Consider the following 24,363-nt stretch of genomic DNA (forward strand, 5'->3'; position numbering starts at 1 on the left):
TTCCCATTTGTTTAATTTTTATGAAATACTTCCTTACTCTTATTTAGTAAAAGGTTATCCAATTTATCAGTACTAGCAGTAAAATATACTTAGTTTCTCACCTGTCAGAAGAGATACATACCATACATACAGAGTCTAATTCAATTCACCAAAGCAACTCCTAACAATAATTCTTATTTTACAAACTCGTGATTTTTCTGATCATGATTGATTTCTGCACAGGTGTAAACGCAACAAAGTAGTTTGTTTTACTAGTGCTTGAAGACAGTAGTGGGTGAGCTCTGCTATGTGTTAATACAGTTACCTGACTGGGCTGTTGCCATCTGGCCTGTGTGTTTCAGTGGCCAAGGGGGGAGTTAAGATCCAGCACCGTGCGGACAGTGGACACAGTGAAAGCCGAGGTGAGGGTGGAGGCTTTAATTTGTGACACCTGGCTTGTGACTGCACTGGCGCCAAAGTGTAAAACAACAAGAAAAATGGTTTATGGAAACACTTTTTAAATTAACTTAACTCGCAGAACATGTTTAACTGCGCACACTGTTAGGGAAATTGTTAGTTTTCTTTATAAATCTTTAATAAAACAGACAATCAGTTGAGACCTCAGGATTTTACGTGCAAGGAGTGAGCAATTTACAGCAAAGGCAACTTCCTTCCACTGAAGAGAAACAAGGATTCAGCTCATAATATGTATTCCATTCTGGGAGGTGCATAGTCGCACGTGAGAAATATCTTCTGCACAAAGCAGGCTTTGGGCATATCAGATAAGGATGCTACACACCGGTACTCCCTATTTCTTGCAGAGGAGAAGGGAGGAAACATTGTTTCAATGATTAAATACAGTATTTCTTCAACATTTCCCTCCTTTGAAGCATCATAAAACAGCCGTCATAAAACATGGATAAATGTTACAACATCGTAGGCAGGGTCAAAAGCACAGAAGCACAATATGTACAGTTTAGCGTCCATTTCCGTCAACATCGTGGAGGTTCTCTTCACAGTTATTAAGCTTCAAAGGTGTATAGTGTATTTGTCGAGAGTGCATGACTGTGCACACCCTGAGAAGGCCTTGATTCACCAGCCTGATGATCGTGGCCCCCAAACAGGGAATTACGCACAACACAATCAGTAGAACCGGTCCAAAAATCTTCATCAGAATGTCACTCCATGTGCCAGACCTAAACCAATCAAACCAGGATTCATCTTACACTACGTCAGCCACCTGCACATTGGATATGTGCTGTAGGTCACTGATTGCCTGTTGGGTCATGCAATAATTTATGGTTTCAACTCTTAGCATGATTTTTCCTACCCCCAACCTTGTAAATAGTGATAGTGCCACTTTCTGGCCTGTAGTCCAGAGCTTTTTGTCCATGGGAACGTCTGATCCCCAGATCACTTTTTCTTCAGGTCGATCTCTCGCTTGGAAGTCGTCTGCTGTGGTGTTATCACGTAAGAACCATCTGAAACATAAACAGGAACACAACAGCCTACCCAATCGGATGGAAGATGCACATAGATTGTGTGTCCACAGACATAGTTGATAACAGACTGTGGGAGGGTTCCCATTAAATCAGGACCATCATAATAAGAGACACACTGAACTCCCTTTGGTGCCTCAGAAGTGTTGAAATGGGTGGCACTGGGAGTGCAAGGCACCTTCACAATGTGGCAGTGTTCCAGGGTAACTTCCTCTACTGAGTTGGCGAATTCCTTCCTTAAAAAAGGGGAAAGCTACTGCTCTGGAAACAGTGTCCCTTGAACTGAGGAGGAAAAGGAACATCAAATAAGATGTCTGTGGAGAAGTTACCCTGGACCACACCTTCTCCCTCACCATGCCACGCCTCGACTTTGGACCATGCCCACTACCTCTTATTCCCTCTGTAGACTCCTAGCAATCAGCCCAACTCGCCACACCTGCACTTTCCCTCTGCCTCCCTTTAAAGACTCCTGCAGCACAGCACTCTGTGCTGTGTCATCGTCTCACTACTGCCTTGTCACTGTATCACCTCATCGCACCATGCTGGTCATGTCAGGTTGGTTGCCATGCTCTAGTTCTGTTGTTCATGTGTAGTTTTAGTTTTGTTTGTCCATGCCATGTATTAGCCTCGCATTCACCCCATGTATTAGCCTCGCATTCACGCCATGTATTAGCCTTGTGTCCATGCCATGATGCCAGTGTTACCATGTCGGTTTGTTCAGACCCAGGTTGCCAAGCCTTAGCCCCGCTATGTTGTGCCTCCTGGTGCATTTTGTTTAGTTTTTAAGGAGTGTTTTTTTGTTTGCTTCTTCAAAATAAACTGTTCATGGATACCTCGATGAGGTTAGGGAGTGGCTTAGCATCAATCAACAGTACAAGGGCAGTTAGTACAACTACCGTGGCTGGACAGTGTCCCCTCATAGTATCTCCTGAGAATGTCCCCTTAAGTGAGAGAGGGTACCGCTGGTTTCTTCACTGCCGTTGAGACGACCAGTGCTCTAAACGCTGCTGACCCCCTTTGTAGGCAGACTTTTCCCCTCCCTCAGTTGGGTATCTTCTCATGGACAATACTACTCAGTTGCCTGTACCTGTTGTCTTTTACAGTGTGTGTGTTGTGTATCCACCTAGAGAGGCCTTGGACTTTGCAGGCTGTAGGTGTTGCCAATGTCACTCTGTGTGGGCTTCCCATCGGGGTGAGGTCCAATTCTTGCATTTTATGACTCTGACGAACACCCAGTCACCAACCTGCACCTGCCTTTAACACCTTCGACACTTTAATGCAGTGGGTGAGTTAATGTAGCGAGAGGTAGTTAACAGTTCTGGTTATATAGTCTAATAGTAGCAGGTAGGAAAGATCTGTGTGGTCCGTCATCACTATAAATTCTTTCTGGTATTCTAAAGAGAGGTATTATGTTTCGTTCTAGTATTTATATATACAGCTAGTGCATCATTCGTGGTTATGGGGAACACCTCTACCCATTTGGAAAAAGGTTAATTATCAAACACTGCTTTTTACCTTTTATCTACTGTAGTTAATTCACAAAAATCCATATGTAAATATTGAAATGGATATTCTGCGTTAAGGAATGTTCTTGTTGAATATTTCATTGAGGGTTATGTTTAGCGCACATGATGCATTGGGAACAAGATTTTTAGAATAACTTGTAAATCCATAAGTAGTATAGTACTTGTTCATTATCTGTACCACCCCCCCCCCCAAGGAGACATGGCAAGGCCCATGGCTCAATACTGTTGCTTATTTGTAGAGGATTTCTGGTAGGAAAGGTTCCCCCTCTTGTCAAACATAGTAACTTTGTATTAACAGTTGCTCTTTTAAGTCCATTCATCTTTTTCACTTTTGGGAGTGCTGTCTTGCATTTGTTGTAGGAGTGTGCTGTCTTTAGCCTTTACTTTTAACACTCTGTCTTTAGCATTAGTATGAGCAGTGCGTTTGCATCAGTGCATCAAATGGCTATTTTTTTTCTGGTATTTGTACTGCTTAAAAAAAAAAAAATGGTCTCACCACCAGTCAAAACTGCATAGTCACTCAATTTCAGATTTTGTGCTCGATCCATCCACAAAGACAACTACAGAACCAGGTATTGGGTTGTCCTGTAAATCTGGTCTAGGTTTTCTGACTTTTGAACATTTATTTGGATCATTTTTTTGTCCACTTGCTGATATGATTTGTTTTAAAAATTTACCTTCTTTCTTCAACAGCTAGTTTGTTTTTACTGACCTTGTGGCCAGAAATGAAAAAAGTGCTACAGTATGTTTTGTCACGATCTGAGGTTTTGTTTCTTGTTGTGTCCCGTTTTAGCACCGTAGTTCCTGTTTTATTTTGGTAATCTCCCGGTCTCTGTTTTTGGTTCTAGCTTCACCTTCCGGTTTACGTTACATCACAGCTGTTCCTGCTTCACCCGGTCATTATTACCCACACCTGCACGTTATCAGTAATCAAGTCACTTTGTATTTAACCACCACCTGTTCCCATAGTCCCTTGCCAGATCGTTGTTTCGTGTGTCATCGTTGTTCCCCCAGTTCATTGTTCCTGTCCGGCCGTGTTTTCATGTATCCTGGTTTTGCTGATCGATCGTGTATGAACCTTGCCTGTCCCTGACGCTGTCTCTGCCTAAACCTGGAATAAACCACCCTTTTGATCACCGTCAACCTGTGTACGCTGTGCATTTGGGTCCTCACCCGAGCGTTCCTGACATGTTTCATGCATTCTTCAGTCTGTGACGCCATCAGAATATCATCTGCGTCCAGTAATATTCGACTACCATGTGGGTAGTCACAACACAGTGAATCACACTAACACGTAACTCCGTAAGAACTAAGACTTACACTTTCGGATGGTCGTTTATGTTCTTAAACTATCTTTTAACATTACAGAACGGGGAGAAATGGTTTACACAGAGTATTAACCTTCATTTGTTTGCATAGCTTCGCCAACAACTTCAAATATGCCGAACCTCACTACATTCCTCCATCATCGAAAAAAGAAGTCGGAGGAGAGGCAAACCTTCTTCTTCTGCTAAAAGAACCCTAAGAAAAAGGAGAATACAAAAGTGCAGGTAAAGTAGTGTGTATGAAAATATTCTAATGGTACGATAAGCAACGACCTGATAAGAATGCGGTCCATAGTTTGCTTTTCCGTGGTCTAATAAGCAGTCACTGCAGTGTGGGATTCATGAGATTATCACAGCTACAATAAGCGAGAAGAGCCGTAAGACTTGCATGTGTGAACAATGCAAAATTTTATTAGAGCTACTGGCTTACATTTATAATTAATATTGAAAGCACCACTGAATGAATTATACTACAACTGAATACTTTAAAAAAAAAAAGTAAAACCTATTTCTAAAATTAGATCATTTACAGTTTTACTTGGTACTTCATAGAATATGACCACAAAAGGTGTCCAGTAATGTTACTGCATAAACATTGTTTTACTGACATTGGATAGAATGAGTCTCTGTTCTTTTCAGTGACTTTCAGTGACTTTTCAGTGAAATTAAATAAATTAAATTGTTTTTTAGTTAATGCCAGACATGTATGTTAAAGCACACATTTTCCAGTTTATCTGCCATAACAGCAGCTACTTTAACTGGTATATTAAACCATTACTATGCTGTTATACTGTAAGTAAAGATTACATAGAGGAATATCGATGCTGTGTTTGTTTGTATTTTGTGAATTCAATCTAAGGCATTATGCTTTTAGAGTGATACTTGAGTTATAAATATTACTGTATGGCAGAGGAAATTCAACTCAGATTAAGATCAGACCAGCTCAGAGAAAGACGTTACTGCAACTCAGCTCTACAGTTTGTTCAGTGGTCTCACACGGACATGTAAGATACAGTAAAATTGAACTGAGTCCATTTCAAAGCCTAGAGTTTGCTGTGCAGTAATTCAACTTGAGTTGAATGTTAATAGAAGATCATAAATTTGAGGGCTATTCATAAAAGGCTTTCATTGGATGCAAGCCTCGATATGCTGTCAACATATTTTAACATTAAATATTCGGACGCCCAAACCGAAACTAAAAGAAGGACTCAGTGGGACGGAGTCTACTCTAATAAGATGAGGGAAGAGCAATCTTATCAGGACTTTGCGGGGAAAAAATGTTTTGTTTCAGGTTTCTATCTTAGCACCAACAATGTTATTCTGTCTCCACGCAGCTGTAAATGGCAGTGATGTTTCTATAAGACCTGTCTCCGATAATACCCTTCCTTAAATAGCCCTTGATATTTTAATTAGCGCAGTTTTAAGCTTGCAGGTAATAACTGGAATTGAAAGTTAGACTGACTTAGCTTGTGACCAATCAGAAACAAGACCTGGTCCCTACCCTTTCCGTAATGTTGAAATGTCGTCGTTCTTGTTAACGCCGTGTTTTTTGTTAATGTCGTCCCGTTTCGTCTATTTGTTTTTTTGGGACTTGCACTTTAAGACCACCGTAAGACTGGGTGCTTGGCAGGGATTAACTTCAACAGCAGAGGAATAATAACTAATTTGTATTTAATTATTTTGTACTTCACCCACTTCTTGATGTAAAGACTGTTTATTCATGTAAAGACTGGTTGTGTTGTAGTTGTGATTTAGTAGACTTTTTAGCTATGTATACCTGACCAGGCTTTATTGTTAGAGACACAAGGCTTATGTTAAATTTATTGACTGTTGGGTTGATCTAATCCTTGACTTCCATGATTTGTAACACCTATCACAATTCTAATGATACATGTATGTATAAAATAGCTAAAACTATTGCTAAATTAATGAATAGATTTTGAAGTCAATTTCTATCAATTCAGTCAGATTATGGTGACCAGCATGACAAAATGTAACAATGAAGAATTTTGTGTAATTTTTTCACAGTTGCTGATATGACCGATGGCTTCCATTCTGAATGCAAGAAACAGGTAGGATATGACATGTTTGCTCTTGTGCTCAAGTAACTGGGTTACTTATTGTCATGTACTGTAGAAAAACATGGTTCTTGTAATCAGGGACTTGAGAGATTTCCCCCGGATAACTCTGCATACTTGCCTTTGGTTAAGTGAGTGCATGTAAACGCACTGACTATTTATTTTGTTACAAAATATTTTTACGCTATCAACATTCACCTATTATTCCATGCCCACAATATATTTTTGCAAGTTAAGTCACTTCTTTGAGTCTGTGGTTGAAGCAAACATCCTGGGATTGTTTGTTTTGTGTGTAAAATAGTAATGCATACCAGCGAATATTCCTAAACAAGTCCTGTAATGCTTATGTCTGAACCTAGTCAAATTTCATAGCATGTTAGCTGAGCTAGAGAAAGAATTGAGTCCCACTGCCTTGAATGAGCAGGCAATTATGGTTATTGTCAATTTGCTTGGTGCAGAAACAAGCAACAGTGCTGTAAGTAGCCAAAATTGTCCATTCCAGATATAGGGTACAGTAATTTTAATTTTATTTATATTGTGCCAAATCACAAAGTTATCTCAAGGTATCATTCTGTAATGTCCTCACCCGTTGGAAGGAGCTGTATTTCAATACAACAGCTCTATTTAGTGTAAGGTATCACACTAAACAAATGTTAGATTACTGTACAGAGTGAAATACAAGAGATGAAGATGGCATATAGTAATCCATCACATCAAAAATTTAATCAAGACCAGCTTATGTTTTAAGTCAGAAAATATCTTATATGCAATCACATACTGTGGCAAATAAATCCTTTTGATTGCAGGTTATATGTTTTTATTATTGCTATGTAGCAATGCATTTTCATATGACACAGTATTCATCTTACAGTTGGCCATCAGCCTCGCAAGTAAAATCCAAATTTGCAGGAAACATTGTTAAATTTGTGTGTAAAGTAGGTACACTGTTCCTGTGTGGATTAAGCCCTGATTGTTAAAAGGAGTCATTTATTGATGCACTGCAGCTACGTAATCTCATTATCTGATGTGATTTTTGTAGTATTTATTGGTTTGGTTAAATTTGTGAAATTGTATCCACCATAAGATACAAGTGATATCCCTTGTGTTTAGACACTTTTTCGCTTTAATGATATGACTTTTTGCAGTCTCAAAGTCGATTCTTTCGAGCAAACTGTTGCTCGATAATTATATATTCTTTTGTAACAGTATACACAAATTATTCCATTTTTTGATAAACACTGTATTGTGTACATTGCTATTCTCACTGTGTCACTGAGGACACTCTTTGTCTACTTTATGCAGGGTTATCCCAAAATAAAAGAAGAAAGTGGGCTGAAGAAGAAGTCAAAGCTGTCGAGAAGACTATGATGGACTACATCATCTCTGGCAGAGTTCCTGGAAAAACAGACTGTCTGAAATGCATAGAGAAATCCCCTGCAGCATTAAGAGGAAGATCTTGGGAGTAAAATTTTACGTAAAAAATTGCATTGATTCTTTAAAGCGAGAATCTTTCAAAAGAAGGTAGGTCTTTACATTTCTGCATTCATGCTAAGGGAGAAAGATAACACAGGTACTGTACAGTGTTTGCGTTCTATATCATTTTGTTTTAGTGGAAGGGACTTTTCTTATGTCTCATAATTCTAATAAACTAAGCTGTTTGTGAAGTGCTAGTGCCTGTTCTGATTTAGGCCTGCCACAGACAAGAATTCCTTTCTTTTTTTTTTTTTTAATTGTGCAGCGGTTACTCTGTATATCATAATTTATATTTTTTACTTTTTTTACGTGACCGAGGATGGTCTGCTGCTAGCAATGTATGTCTGTATTTTCTCTCTCTGTACTTTAATTTCTCCAGTCATGCATTTTAAGGCAGCTATATAATTTGTGGCCATTTTATCAATGCTAGAATATTGACGGTATTTCACACAACTATTACAGGGTACCTTATACCTGCACCCTATTCTTTACAAATCTTACGTTCATAAGAAGTCTATACAGAGTATACAGTATAGTAAAACCAAACGTTAACATGTTATATTAGGTTCATACACTCAAAAAAAATGAACTTCAGGTGTTGTTAGCATTACACTGTATTATGTTGAAACTAGGAACAAAGGTTAATTTTAGTGACAAACCCAAACCAGCTACGTTGAATCAACGTAATATTGTGATGTCAAACGTACATTGTACTGTTAATTTGAACCAAATTTAACTAACTCATTTAAAACGCACGAACAGCATTGAACCTAGAAACAAATGTCCCAAAACACTTTCCGTAGTTTTCGGTACGCATGCGCATTGCAGATGACACCATTTTTGAACGCTTTGACACGTGCATGTTGCTCCGCAGTGAAATCTATTAGCATCCACTTAATATTTGGTAAGTACAAATATCTTTTTTGTAAAATATTGTCAGGTTCATCGTTTTCAAAATATCTTCTTTGTACTTTTAAGTTAATGCACTTGATGAAGTTAAAATGATACTGTTAGTGTGTATTACTTTTTACAAGGCATGTCTTTTAAAAACACCCACGAGTTATAATTTAGATGCAAGAATAAGACACGTGTAATATTATAAGGTCCATATATATTTTTCTATTATTAGTTTTACTAGGTGATGTCGATAACGACAGAAGGGTGTTGCAAAACCATGAAAGTGAAAAAGCATGAATTAAGGTTTTGTTGAGTTTTTATAATTAATGAAAAACTACTTAAAGTATGTATTTTTAAATGCAGTTGTTACTTTTGCTTGGGTTGCAAAATTTCAATGACCTCAATAGCACTTGAATTACGATTCTATATTGTAACCATTTAAATTTAAATGAAATACACTTTCTTTTTATTCTGTGTTCAAGGTTATTCTTCCGAGTAACAGATTTTAGATTCAGCGGGAAGTTGGTCTATTTCATGAGAGTTGAGCTCTCTAAGTATTCTTTTCTAATCTAAAACTTGTAATAGTTATAGATAGATGGTATACTGGAACCCGGAAGTTATCACCAATTCTGACCATTGCCTATGTCTCTATTTTTTAGAATTTGAATGTGGAGATGCAAACAGTGTTCTGAAACTTTATCAACTAGGTATCAGTTATTAAGGCACTACGAACTACTGTAAAGCATGGCCAGTATGGTCTGAGACACTCATATCCATGCATACACTATGAATGCCCATGTTCATTTAAAACATGGAATGCTCTTAAAAGTCATTTAAGCCGATGTCATGTGGATAGTTTACATGAAAAAAGTCCAGAGCTGATAATGTTGACATGTTCTTTGTGTCCTGGAAGTGTTTTATCCTCCAGCAAAGAGTACTTTTCCCATGTTAACAACCACTTGAAGCAGTATGAAACAGTGAGTTGTATGTTTCAGAACTGTACTTTTCAAACAAACATACGCTACTTTTAAATCTCATAAGAACAGGAAGCATGCCAATTGCACAGTGAAAGACTTTAAAGTTGAGGTTGTAAAAAGTAGTAATGGAAGTACTGAGGGTCAGTTATGTGAAGAGCCATCAGCTGACTTTGAAGACATTGGTTCTGATTTAGGTAGTCACAATTTGCATGAGTTTTTAACAGAAAATGAAAACCTGCAAGACACAATAAATCGGAAATTGGCATCTTCCCTTTTGAAATTAGAAGTTTTGTCACATGTGCCAAATTCTGCAGTTGATGAATTGTTGACAGATTTACATTTTATCATTTCCTCCACTGCAGGGCCTCTATCAACCATTACCGCTGCTGATGTTTTTAAAAAACATGACATCCAGATTGATCAGCATGTAATTACTGAGCTATGCCATGCTATTTCTGCTGATAATCCTTTAGTTAAAGCTTTAGCTAAAGATGGTCCACTAGGCTCATCTTTTAAGCGTCACCAGTATTATAAGGAACATTTTAACGTTGTGGAACCTGTTGAGTGTATATACTAGAGGCAAGGTCTAACAAAACCTTTCAGTATGTTCCTATACTAAAGATTCTACAACAGCTGTTCAGTAGAAATGATGTTGTTGATAAAGGTGTAGAAAATCACGCAGCCCATTCTGCAAATGTTGATCAGTATGTGTCTTTTCGGGATGGTAACCACTACAAAAACAATCCTTTTTTTTCCCAGACAGTGATTTACATATTTCTGTGTTTATACGTAGATGATTCTGAAGTTTGCAATCCATTGGGAACCTCACGCAGAAACCACAAGCTTTGTGCAGTGTATTGGATTTTAGGTAATTTGCTTCCTGGTACCAGTTCAACCCTGTCTTCTATCTACCTGGCTTTATTGTGCAAAAGTGACTATGTTAAAGCATTTGGTTATAAAAGAACATTTGAGCCTCTCTTGCTTGATTTAGTAACCTTGGAGCAGGACTCTTTGTTCCACAGTTAGGGTCTTTTATCAAGGGCACAGTACACTGTGTGGTAGCCGATAATTTGGGAGCTCACAGGTTAGCAGGATTTGTAGAGAGTTTCTCGGGTAAATACTTTTGCCGATTTTGTGTAGCTCAGCTTTCTGAAATTCAGAAGCAGGAAGTGAAATCTGGAGTGTTTGAGCGCAGGACAAAGGAAAATCATCAGCTTCACATAAGCCAAGCTCAGGATAAAGGCGTGAGCTGCTTTGGGGTAAAAACGGCTTGTGTTTTAACTACAGTAATAGTCTGTCTTATTTCAGTGTGGTAAGTGGCTATCCTCCAAACATTGTACACGACCTTTTCGAAGGCATAGTTCCAGTAGAACTTGCTCAGTGCATTGACGTGCTTCTGTCCAAGAAGTTGTTCACTCTTGAACACGTCAATTTTCTTAACTCATTTCCTTAAAAATGGGGAGACGAAACTAATAGTCCTCATTTATTACCAAAAACTTTAAAAAACAAACACACAATAGGAGGCAACGCCCACAAAAATTGGTGTCTACTTCGTTTACTTCCTTTCATTCTTGGGCCACTTATTCCTGATGATGAACCTGCTTGGTAGGTGATTTTGCATCTTAAGGATATTGGAGAATTAGTAGCACCTGTTCATAATCTTGAATCAATTGCTTATTTGGAGTGCAAAATCTTAGAGCATAGATGGCAATACCAGGAGCTCTTTCCAGATGAAAAGCTGCTTCCTAAACATCATTTCCTGGAGCACTATCCAGAAATGATTAAATGTTTTGGTCCTCTTGTAACATTGTGGACCATAAGGTTTGAGGCAAAGCACAACTTTTTTTAAAAAGTTGTTAGACATACAAACAACTTCAGGAACATAGCGTTTTCACTAGCGTCAAAACATCAGTTAATGATGGCCTATAACAGGCTTCGTCCTGACATTGAGAACTTGTCCTTGGAGGTTACACAAACCTCTAAAGTCTCCATTGAAATCCTTAACGAGGATATTGTGCATAAGCTTACACATAAGTACCCTGAAATCACTTCTGTAAACATTTCCAAAAGTGTCACTGTTAATGGCATTAACTAAAAAATAGGCATGATAGTTGTGCATGGATCATGTGGGGGGCCTGGCAGAGTTTTCAGAGATTATTCAGTTGTGCATTGTAAAAGACCACTTGAGTCTTATCATTAGAAAAATGTGCTCATGGTATAGAGAGCACTACAGAGCCTTTGAGTTGCATCCAACAAGAGAGCTGTCAGTGGCTGATTTGATGGATCTTGCTGACCTGTATCCTTTGGCGGACTACAAAGTTGGGTCCATCCAAATGGTGACTTTAAAAAGATTTATACTTGTGAAAGGTAACTTGATAAATGTATTGTTTCATGATTCAAACTTCTCAGCAAAACTGAATTAATGAATTGCAACTGAACAGTAGAAAAGAAGTCGTAAGCCTGTTGGCCTGTTCGTAGGCCCGTAAGTCTTGAGATACTGCATGCTGAAATTACTGACTCATTGTGTCTGTCTTTTAGTTATGTACTAGAGCAAAATTTGTAGTTTAATTAATACATAGTTATATTCAATATATTTTGTTATATCCATATGTCAAGTTATCTCCTAATTGAACATTGTTAAAGAATAAGTATATCGATTTCTTTTTTTTTTTTTTAACTTTTTTTTTGTTCCACAGATTAAGCACAAGATGTCTGCAACTCTTAGGGTCATACTAGGACTTGACGACGCATCAAAGTTAAGCCTATCCTCTGGGATACCAGATTCAATGGACAGCCTTAAAGAAGAGATCAGGACACACTTTGGCTTGTTGGGAAATTTCAGATTGCAATACAGAGATGTTGAATTTGACGAGTTTGTGAACTTGACCTCAACATCTGAAATCAAGGACAAGAGCACAATTAAAGTTTATTTTAATTTACTTGCCAGAGGAGGCACAGATAGTTGGAAGCTCATAATCAACTTTGCAGGAAATATATGAAAGTTCTTCATTGTCCTTAGCAGCAGATACTGACATTCCTTCTACGTCTGGATCTACATCTTCAGGTTCCTCCCTTCGGTCACAGCCTTGGCCCAAAACCTTTCAAATACCTCAATTCAGCTATGAGATAGACATTCAGTTACAAAAGGCCAACAATAACTTCAACAATGGAACACATCTAAATCTAAGTACCAAACTCAAATCCGATATACTGGATGCTTTGGCATCTGAAATTGTTAAATTTAAAGTATATCCTTCAGGTGCAGAGTTGGATGATGTGGCACTCGCTTTGGTAAAAAAGTATCCCTGTTTAAAAGAGCAAGGATCTGTCACTGGCTTCTATGGATGGAAGATAAGCTTAAAGTACAAAATGGCCAACTACCGAACTAGGCTTAGAAATATTGGCTGCTCAGAACTGAGTATAAATTCCGCAAAAAAGCGAAGTTCCATGGGCTATAGTCCAAACCAAATAAAGAAGCCACGAAAAGCTGAAGTGAATTTCTGCCCGGACTATCCTTCAGGGGAAACCAGAGAGACTCTTGAAAAAGAAAGGCAAGAAGTTGTCTTGGAGATGGCAACGAAAAAACGCAATCAGCAGCTATCAGAAGAAAAATGGAAAGAACATTTGCACACAGTCGCCAGGAGCTTATCAAGGATATGCCCTTCATTGCTGAGTTTAAAAACAGATGGCCAGCACTGTTTATGGAAAATGAGGTAAGATTATTTCGTTATAATTTTGTTGTAATTATAAATTTATCATTTCATTAACCTACTATTTTCTCAAACATCAGCGGATACATTTTGTATAAACAATATAAAATTTAGTTGATTGTTGCTTGTGCTGCCTGTATTCAACTACAGATAAATGCAGAATTTACACGCATCACTACAGTTCCTCTGCTGTCAACCTTAATGTCACGGCTGGATCACTACTCCAGCTAATTAATGAAGGTGTTAAAGAAGGGTGGAGCAGTAGGATGGCAAATTGGTGTCATCATGGCAGCCATGAACAAGGTATGTGCATATATTTGTGTAATGTAGGCGATGACCATGGGTTTAGTCTTACTTGGTTATTTTTTGCTTGTTTCATTCTGTTAATATTTTCTCTCTCATCCGGTTCAAATATGCTTTATTACATGATCTTGATAATACAGCTACAGCTATGAACATAACCCTCTCTTTGTTTTACTTTTATAATTACCTGTGCTTTTATAGAAGTTTGTCCTGCGTTCCTAATAGATTTTGGGTCATCCGGACCTACACTTTTGATTTTCTTGGTCTTCCACAGAATCCCTGTGTGGAGGTACGACGTGAATGCATTCTTAAATCAATCTGTGCTTACCTAAACGTGAAACCCGAATGTCTTGTTAAAGAGCACTTGGTAAGTGTTGTTTTTTTTAATTTTTTTAATTATTAGATGATTAGTTGATATGTCATGTTTACAGTTTTAGAATTGCTGTTCTTTGTTTACTTGTAGTTCTAATCATGCATTCAGTTCTGAACATGGGGACAAATATTACTCAGTTAAAAACAAAATTTGATATATTGAATTGATGGTTTTCCATTGTTTGAAGGATGTTGATCTGGAAGCAGCAAGAGAGAATGAACAACTGGTCTTGGGGGTCTATGCTGTTCGACATGAGGGAGCAGAGCCCACTTACGCACTTGCAGATGTGGGCATTATCATCGAAGGATGTGAAGTGCTGCAAGATTTAAAGGATGTGGCGCATGGATGTGCCCTTCTACTTGGCCTTATCTATTGTTTAAACCTGAGCTACCCCAAAGACCTGAAATACACTTGAGTTTTTTCAGAAAGTTCCGATGGAGTTGGATGGTGCCAAGCTGTCACTCAAAATGCAAATCTTCAAAAACAAACTTTATGAATGAATATTTATGTTTATGTGCAAACAATATCCTGAAGTCTTTCCCACTTCTGTCTTGTTGGATCAAATGTGCTGTTTCACCCAGCTGTCCTGTAAAAACACCCACATTTAGGGCACAATTTTTTATTTTATTTCTATTATCCAACAACTGTTTTAAAATGACTGGTTTGAAACATTAAAATATATTGCAAATGGCAGTGTTTCTTGAACTAAACTGGGACCTGGGAAATGTTATTTTGAAATTTATGGTTTGAAATTGTTTTTGGAGAGCACTGGAAAGATATTCAGGCTTTTTTTTCACTACTTCTAGCATTAAGGCTCATTGTTCAGAAGCCACACTGTTTTGTTTGTTAAATGTGTTTTACTATTTTTGGGCTGTGAAAGACAATTGTTTGTATGTATGTATCTACGTACAATATACAAATATTGTCTTATTGGAACATCTGAATGTCCTTGTACAAAAATGTATACTCAAGAGGTTTACAGATTTGCTTTCAGTGCGCACTTTGAAAAGCAATTATTCATTATTGCTGTTGCACTTATTTTTTGTATTTCATGTGATTTAATTTATTATTTTTAAGCTTGGTTTGGATTTGTATCATTTACATTTACCTTGTGGGATGATTCACTAGATTTTATGAATGTGACCTCCTTTCATTAAAACACTAATAAAATTGAGGTTAAGTGATTTGGGTTGTATTTATTTGAGTTTTAACTTAAACAGCACAAGCATAAATTAAGTACAATTAATAACAATCAATAACATTAATGCAGCTATCTGATCATCATTAAATTGAACATAATTGTCTTAGGTACATGAACGTAATCGTATTAAGTTGAATGAATGTAATTACAACAGATAGCATTTAATTAATGGTATAAAGTTGCATTTAATTAATGGTATAAAGTTGCATTAATGTAAGAAAACCTTGTGGCATTTAATTTGGTATAATGATTACTATTTATTCAACTACACTGTGTGGGACCGGTTGACATAACAAACTTAATTAAATACAACATCTCATTTTTTTGAGTGTAGTAGTTAAAATGAGCCCCACATTTTTAGACATACAGTATGCTGTTCCGCAAATCTATATGCAACACACTTTCCTTTTGAATCAATGTTTTACTTTGGAATTTGTTGAAAAACAAACTTCTTGAATAGACTTGGACATGTCAACAAGAAAAAAAATCTATTGTTTAAATTAGGGTTTGTAGTAGTTGACATTTGTGAATTGTGACAAAGTACTTTTTCTACATGAAAGCATGCATACATGCATAGGTACTGTACCTAATATTTTTTTGAGCCAAATAAAACAGTTTTGCAAAGTATTACTCATGGTTTTAAATTTGTATAAGTAAATTACCTACAGGTAATTTTGTAGAATCGCCACCTGGTGGTGATCGGTGATAAGAAAACCTCCAGGTGTCTTCACCTGGATGGAAAAACCTGACAGAAAGTCAGTGTTGTAAATTAGAGAGATTTTGGTGCCAAAGTCAATTTTTGTGGTATAAAAAAATTTACATTATGAATATGCCTTTTTAATGCCTTTATTACAATTAGAAACATCCGAGCAGATTCTTTGTGTTGTTACTTTTTTTGCATACGGTAGTTTTCTTTATAACGTCTGGGATGCTGACCACATTAGTAAAGCCATTGTATGCAGAGTAATTAGAAAAGTGTGCCTCGCCCTCAAGCACTTTCTGCAGATCTTTGTTGTGTTTCCTGGCCACAAACCCCTTAGAGCAATTAAAGAGGAGTTTCACAGGATTGCAGGTATGTGGTATTTAATTCGTTTCAGTTAGGCTATTGTGAAAAATGGTGATCAGTTAATAACATCTTGCTGTGACCTCTGGAAATAAACTAATAATTAGAATAGAATTTCCTTCAGGATTTCCAAATGTGGTTGGATGCATTGATGGCACACATTCCCATCAATGCACCTTCTGAAAATGAAGGGGACTATGTGAACAGGAGGTCCATCCACAGTATAAATGTGCAGGTACACTGACTAGTCTTTGTTACGGTGAAGGACTACATCACTATACTGTAACTGACATGTATCTTTTCTTGTACCACCAAGATCATATGTGGTGATGCTGCAAATATTATCACGAACATGGAGGCCAAGTGGCCCCTCTGTTCATGACTCGCGAATATATCGTGAGTCAACCCTAAGTAACAGGCTGCACTGTGGTAAGTACATGTATGTCCTATTAACTTATTTCAATGCATGAGCTACACACTCACAGGAACACTTCTATGCAGCACTAAAGTAATGTAAACTTTCTTCTAGGAGAGATTGACGGCTTTCTGCTGGGAGATAGGGGTTACCCATGCCAGCCCACACTACTGACCCCTTACCCAGAACCTGAAGCAGGCCCCCAGCAGCGCTTTAATGTGGCACACTGCAGAACAAGAGCCTGGGTGGAAATGACCATAGGCCTGTTGAAAGCACGTTTTCAGTGACAGAAATTTAGTGTTGTAAACTTGAGAGATTTTAGTATCAAAGAAAATTTTAGGGGTGTAAAAAAAATTGTACATTATGATTATGCCTTTATTACAACTACAAACGTAACATGCGTAATCTGCTAGTCTGGTGGACCCCATGTGGGAGGAATAACGTGTGTGCGCGCGCGTGTGTGTACAGTCAGGGGTCTATCCTGACCTCTAGACCTTATACCCCATGTGCACGAAAGCAGAATGAGTAGACGGTCAACTAAATGTTAACAGACAATAAACAAAAGTAATAACCAATAGCATGTAATAGGTATGACTTTGACTAAGGTGCACAGAGGCCTGGGCCAATATTTTGTAAACCACCTCATTAGTTACATCAATAGATACTCCACGAAGTACAATTGCTTGTTGTAAATCAATATACTTGTCTTCACGCCACTTAAGAATTAGTTCAGACGCCATGTTACAAAAACAGAAAAACACAAGCTGTGAACAAAAACCTTAAACCACAGATAGCTAAATATGGGCTTAAAGCTCACCTAACTTCTGTCTTAAATATGCTTTACAAAAGAAATTAAGAAAAAAATGTATTCCTTCACAGAAATATAAAACAGTGACCACATAGAAAACCCACATGTAGCCCCCTCCACTTGGCTATATGTGTGTACAGTCAGGGGTCTATCTTGACCTCTAGACCTTACACACATGTGTACGGGAGCAGAATGAGTGCAGGGTCAACTAAATGTAAATAACCAATTAACCAAGTAATAACCAATAGCAAATAACAGGTATGACTGACTATGGTGCATAGAGGCCTGGGTAGTATTGTAGCTTCACTACTACTGTATGTGATCTGTAACTCCAGTGCCTCTCAAAGAAAAAAAAAAAAGGTTCAATTCTTTTTATGGTCAAAACAGAAGAACAAACAAAGACAGAGACAAATATAATAATCAAAGTAAAATAATCCAAGTCTAAAAAAAAAAAAAAAAAAAGTCATAATAATTCCGCTCCTATATTTGAAAAAAAAAACAACAACAAATAAACACCACCTGGGATTTTGTTTTAAAACAGTCTATGGTGCCATATCGTTGGCGCGCATGTTGGAGCTCATGTGGTTTCCTGCTGTGCGTCCACCCTCACTTTCAAACCTTCGTTCCCCTGGCCCAAAGCATTGCAATGAAGAGATCCGGCGACAGTCATAAGACCAGGCTCCTTTAGCTGGCAGGTTCTGAGCAGTCCACTAAGCGTTTGGGGTGGCATCCAAACTGCACCACCCTGAAGCTGCTGCAGCATTTCTCCCTATGTGCAGTTTCTTCCCAGCAGCTAGCACAATGCAGCCAAGCTAGCTCCTCTGTAAGCGCCGGTAATTTACTTTTACCACGCCCAATCTGTTCCCAACTGGAGCAAATAACAAATGGCTCCGTTCGGACAGCTGCTAGTAATTTCATATCATGATAATCACCGCTTGTTGATTCTTTGTGTCAGTTCGTCTCTGCTTTCTCTTCTCCCCAGCTCCCGCTTGACCACACCTTCTTCCCAACCTCTCTTTAGTCCCCCCAAAAAACAAATGAGGCCTTGAATGACCTCTCTAAACATAGAACAATCCCCTTAAAAGAAAATGCAAAAGTTAATGTCCAAATTAAAATGAAACAGGTGTAAAATACCACTATTAGGAGGAGTTCACAGGAGTGGTCAGTAATTACTAACACATTACAGATGTACCTTGAATCAGGCTCAACTGTCAGAAAATCCATACAGACAAGATCCATTGGCCCATTACTGTGCCAATGGATCTTGCTGATCTGTCACTAATGTGACAGATCAGCTGCTCTCTTAGGCAGGGTCTTCCTCTGAATACACCTGGCACAGTTCTTACAGTACCTTTCCACTTGCATCTTCATGCAAGTCCAATAAAACCTAGCTCTAACTAGACTTTAGGTTTTGTCAAACCCAAGGTGGCCACACTGGTCATGCAAAGACTGGAGTACAGTGGCCCTAAACTCCTCTGGGCACAACATCTGCTATTGCACTGCCTTGTTGGGTGGTTTACCAATTCTGTACAGCACAGAGTCTTTAACTTTCAGCTTATTCCAGTCTTTGGGAAAGAGTGTCATATCATGATGTTTTTCTTTGTTAGCATTACTGACATTTCCCTGAATAATTGTGCACCAAACTTCTCTAATACATGGGCTCAGCTTTCTGCTGAGAGTGTGTGGTCTCTTTTGGAGAGCTGTTGAGTACTCAAGGAAGACAAGTGGCAAAAAGCTTTTGGCACTGGATTTTTGGATGTGCAAATTAGGTTAATGGATCTTTACAACCGTGTGGACGGATAGGTGCTATTTGACAGATGGCTTGGATGGTTGCAGCAGACATGTCATCCTTCTCTGCCTGAAGCATGTTGCTGTTTGTCTGAGGGCAGCAGGACAAAACATTGAAATCAATATTTAGTTTTCCAGGGCATTTCAGGTTGAAATCATATCCTGACAGCGCAGCTAGCCAGAGATGTCCGGCAGCATCCAACTTAGCTGTAGTTAGGACATATGTAAAAGGATTGTTATCCGTATGAACCTTAAACTTGGTCCCATAGAGGTAGTCATGCAGCTTATTTGTGACAGCCTACTTTAAAGTCAAAAACTTAAGCTTGTTTGCAGGATAAATCTTTTCTAAAGCAGTGAGACTTCTGCTTACAAAAGCAACTGGGCGCAAGACACCTCCTTAGCCCGGATAGAGGACCCCTCCTAACCCTTCCCTGCTTGCATCAACGTGCAGGACGTATGGTTTGTTTGGGTCGCCTATTGCCAGGACTCCTGCAAGACAGGAGCCTCAGTAAGGTTTTTCTTTAGAGTCCCATCTGGATCCAAATGAAGCATGGTGATTTGTATTGTATATTGTAATCTTTAACAAACCTCTGTAGTAACCACAAAAGCCAAGAAATGACTGGAGAGCAGTAGTATTACTAGGCCGTGGCCAGGACTTCACAGCTTCAATCTTTGAAGGGTCGTGGCAATGCATTTGCTAGACAAAGTTATGACAGAATCATACTCGCCACTGAACTTGTTTCAGCTTTTCTTTTCGGCAAGGTTAGAAGCCATTTAAATGGGCATTAGCAAGTGTCCCGTACTAAATGATTACTGGAGAAGGTGTACAATGCTTTCCAACCCGTTTCCTTCATTATGTCAAGAGACAAGTTTTGGAAGATTCTGTCCTTGCTGCATTTCAGTGACCCCAAGGTGGACGTTGAAAACGAAGACAAAAAAGAAACACAAGCTTATGACCGTGTGTGCAAGATTCGGCCGCTCTATGAGCAAATTGTGCAGACATGTAAAAGCTATTTGCATCCGTTTCAAGCCATTTCTGTAGATGAGCGTATGGTGAAGTCAAAGGCCAGAAGTGGTTTGAAACAATACATGAAAAACAAGCCAAACAAGTGGGGCTACAAGTTGTTTGTGTGGGCTGATTCTAGTTGTGGTTACACATGTAACTTTTTTTTAATTTATCAAGGAAAGGCGGGGGTGGAGCACGCCAAGGGGCTCAGTTATGACTCTGTCATGAAGCTGGTGGACGTAAACGTTTTGGGAACTAGTTATAAATTGTTTGTGGACAATTTCTACACCTGTTTTACACTTTTTAAAGACCTGTTCCAAAAGAAGATCCTCGCTGCAGGACGTATGGTTTGTTTGGGTCACCTATGGCCATGACAGGTGCCTCAGTAAGGCTTTTCTTTAGGGTCTCAAAAGCACTCTCAGTTTTTATCCCCTCTGGATCCAAATGATTCTAAAGCAGGGTAATTTGTATTGTATATTGTAATCTTTAACAAACCTCTGTAGTAACCACAAAAGCCAAGAAATGACTGGAGAGCAGTAGTATTACTAGGCCGTGGCCAGGACTTCACAGCTTCAATCTTTGAAGGGTCGTGGCAATGCATTTACTACAAAGTTATGACAGAATTATACTCGCCATTGAACTTGTTTCAGCTTTTCTTTTCGGCAAGGTTAGAAGCCATTTAAATGGGCATTAGCAAGTGTCCCTTACTAAATGATTACTGGAGAAGGTGTACAATGCTTTCCAACCCGTTTCCTTCATTATGTCAAGAGACAAGTTTTGGAAGACTCTGTCCTTGCTGCATCTCAGTGACCCCAAGGTGGACGTTGAAAACGAAGACAAAAAAGAAACACAAGCTTATGACCGCCTGTGCAAGATTCGGCCGCTCTATGAGCAAATTGTGCAGACATGTAAAAGCTATTTGCATCCGTTTCAAGCCATTTCTGTAGATGAGCGTATGGTGAAGTCAAAGGCGAGAAGTGGTTTGAAACAATACATGAAAAACAAGCCAAACAAGTGGGGCTACAAGTTGTTTTTGTTGGCTGACTCCAATTGTGGTTACACATGAATCTTTTTCGTGCATCAAGGAAAGGCGGTGCTGGAGCACGCCAAGGGGCTGAGTTATGACTCTGTCATGAAGCTGGTGGACGTAAAAGTTTTAGGAACTAGTTAGAAATTGTTTGTGGACAATTTCTACACCAGTCCTACACTTTTCAAGAGACCCGTTTCAAAAGAAGATCCTCGCTTGTGGGACAATTAGACCTAACAGAACAGGCTTTCCAAAGACACAGTTGAATGGTATGCCAAGACGCACTCCACGAAGAACAATCCGGTGGCTCAGGGAGAAGCAGCTTCTTTTTGTACGCTGGAGGAACACAAGTTAGGTAACGATGTGCTCCACAATGCACAAAGCATTTGATGGAGAGACGGTTGTCTAGAGGGTCAAGGGAACCACAGGAATTTGGTCCAAAAGACATGTGTCAATTCCAGCTGCAATAAAAAAGTACAACAGGAGCATGGCGGGAGTTGACATATCAGATGGCCTCATCAGTTATTACAACACTGTCCAGCCTAAGTATCATAGGCCGATGTACTACAGCACTGATGGCACAGAGCTCAGGCGTAGATGTGCACTTTGCCATGTAAAAACGCCTGTGTATTGCTGCACCTGCAATCTCTCTCTGTGCTTTTTTAGATTGCAAAGAGAGATTGCTTCAATGCCTGGCATGACAAGATGGGTCTCTAAAAGAGAAGTGCTGTCAGTGTGTGTGTATAGTTGCACATTTGTTATACAAATATAGTATAATTCAAATGCAATTCAAAGTTCATATATTCAGATGCAATTCAAAGTTCATGTATTCTAGTTGTATGTGTAACTAACTTGTGTTTTCTCTCGAGTACTTCTTTCTCCCTCACGGTCTTCCTCTCATTCTGACCTCACATAGAGGCATCATCTGACCCTCACCCGCGTCAGCTCCATCTGTGTAAGCGATATAGGCCTATGCCACCACACTACTGACCGCACACCTGGCATCATTGTTCTGCATGTAACTTTGTGCATTTTTTCTGTCTCCCTCTCACTTTCCTCACCGACAGATATCATCCAACCCAAAGCTCGGTGTTTCTGGATGGATGGCTACAGATTCAACCATCCTGCCTAATTTGTAATATTATAGTGTTGTAATAGCATTATATATAGATTTTTGGTATGTCAATTATTAAAAAGTGGCTTGATAGCTAATGGGTTAAAAGTGTGCCACTTTAACTCCACCTTTGCGATGGACTGCATGCCACAGTTTATCTAGCCTAAGTAGGTATGAAAACAGTTTTTCACCTTCTTGCTGGAATGTGTTATAAAACTTCACCATGAGATCTGCTGCTCCATCTGTAGCACCAAATGCAGTTTCCTAAGCCTTTAGGTAGTCATTAGCAGTGTCATTGGGTTTACTGACCCTTAAACAACAAAACAACTTTTACATGTCTTTGGAAGTCTTAACTAGAACCAGTTGGCTTTTGGCACTGTGTCCTAAACACCCCCCCCTTATTTTGCAATGACCAAATATTTTAACTCAATCCAATATTTTGTAAACCACCTCATTAGTTACATCAATAGATACCCCACTCAGTACAATTGCTTGTTGTAGATCAATACACTTGTCTTCACACCACTTAAGAATTTGTTCAGACTCCATGTTACAAAAACAGAAAAACACAAGCTGTTAAGAAAACCCTTAAACCACAGATAGGCGAGCTTTAAGCCTATAGTTAAAAATATTTTTACACTGTCTTAAAAAATTAAGAACAAATTTTATTACTTCACTTTATCCACAGAAATATAAAACTGTGATCCCATAGAAAGCCCACGCGTAGCCCCCTCCCCACTCACTTGGCTATATGTGTGTAAAATCAGGGGTCTATCTTGAAATCTAGACCTTGAACACATGTGTACGGGAGCAGAATGAGTGCAGGGTCAACTAAATGTAAATAACCAATAAAGAAAAATAATAACCAATAGCACATAATACGTATGACTCTGACTAAGGTGCATAGAGGCCTGGGTAGTTATGTTGTAGCTTCACTACTACTGTATGTAATCTGTAACTCCAGTGCCTCTCAAAGGAAAAAAAAAGTGGTTCAATTCTCTATATTACACATCACACAGTAGGTCATAACAGATGAACACAAAAAAGACAAACAAATAAAATAAACTCTCTTTTATAAATATTCCCCTTCCTATATTTTCAAAGAACAAATAAACACCACCTGGAACTTTGTTCAAAGCAGTCTATGGTACCATATCGTTGGCGCGCATGTTGGAGCTCATGTGGTTTCCTGTTGTGCGTTTTTATGGCTACTCACTGTTCCTGGTACCCTGAATGACGTCCACCCTCGCTTTCAAACCTTTGTTCCGCTGGACCAAAACGTGGCACGAAGAGTTCCGGCGACCGTCATTAGACCAGGCTCATTTAGCTGGTTCTGAGAAGTCCACCAAGCGTTTGCGGTCACATTCATACTGCACCACACTGACTGGCGCACACTTTCTCCCCACGTGCAGTCCGTGTTTTCGAAGCAGCTAGCACGATGCGGCCAAGCTAGCTCCTCGTCGATAATTTACTCTTACGGCACCCAATCTGTTCCAGACTGGAGGAAACAACAAACGGCTGCTAGCACTTTCATACCACGATAATCACAACTTGTCAAATCTTTTTTTCCCCTTTGTCTCCGCTTTCTCTTCTCCCCAACTCCCGCACTGACCGCATCTTCTTCATCTCGATCCCGCTTTGGCCGACGACTACCAAAAACCGTTGATGAGGCCTTCACTGACCTCTCTAAAACATAGGATATTCCCCTGGCAAAAGAACACGATTTTAACTTCTAAATTAAAATGAAAAATGCATAAAATAATAAATTTCAAACACTTCCTTGCAACGGTATGAACTTTTA

At 38.9% G+C, this 24,363-nt stretch overlaps 1 long non-coding RNA gene across 2 annotated transcripts in view; it reads right to left on the bottom strand.

The window, feature by feature from the left end:
* The window catches only part of LOC129603182 (uncharacterized), a 28,187-nt gene that overhangs the window by 3,368 nt on the left and 456 nt on the right, over positions 1–24,363 (bottom strand). The window contains exons 2-3 of one of the 2 annotated variants that reach the window (XR_008692886.1): positions 1,310–24,268; positions 305–1,175 (exon numbers count right to left, since the gene is read on the bottom strand). This is a non-coding gene — a long non-coding RNA (uncharacterized LOC129603182). Of the gene's footprint in view, positions 1–304; positions 24,269–24,363 lie in introns of both variants that reach the window. The other variant, XR_008692885.1, reaches the window with a different exon arrangement.

Source organism: Betta splendens, chromosome 16 (assembly GCF_900634795.4).
Source record: "Betta splendens chromosome 16, fBetSpl5.4, whole genome shotgun sequence".
Lineage (NCBI taxonomy): Eukaryota > Metazoa > Chordata > Actinopteri > Anabantiformes > Osphronemidae > Betta > Betta splendens.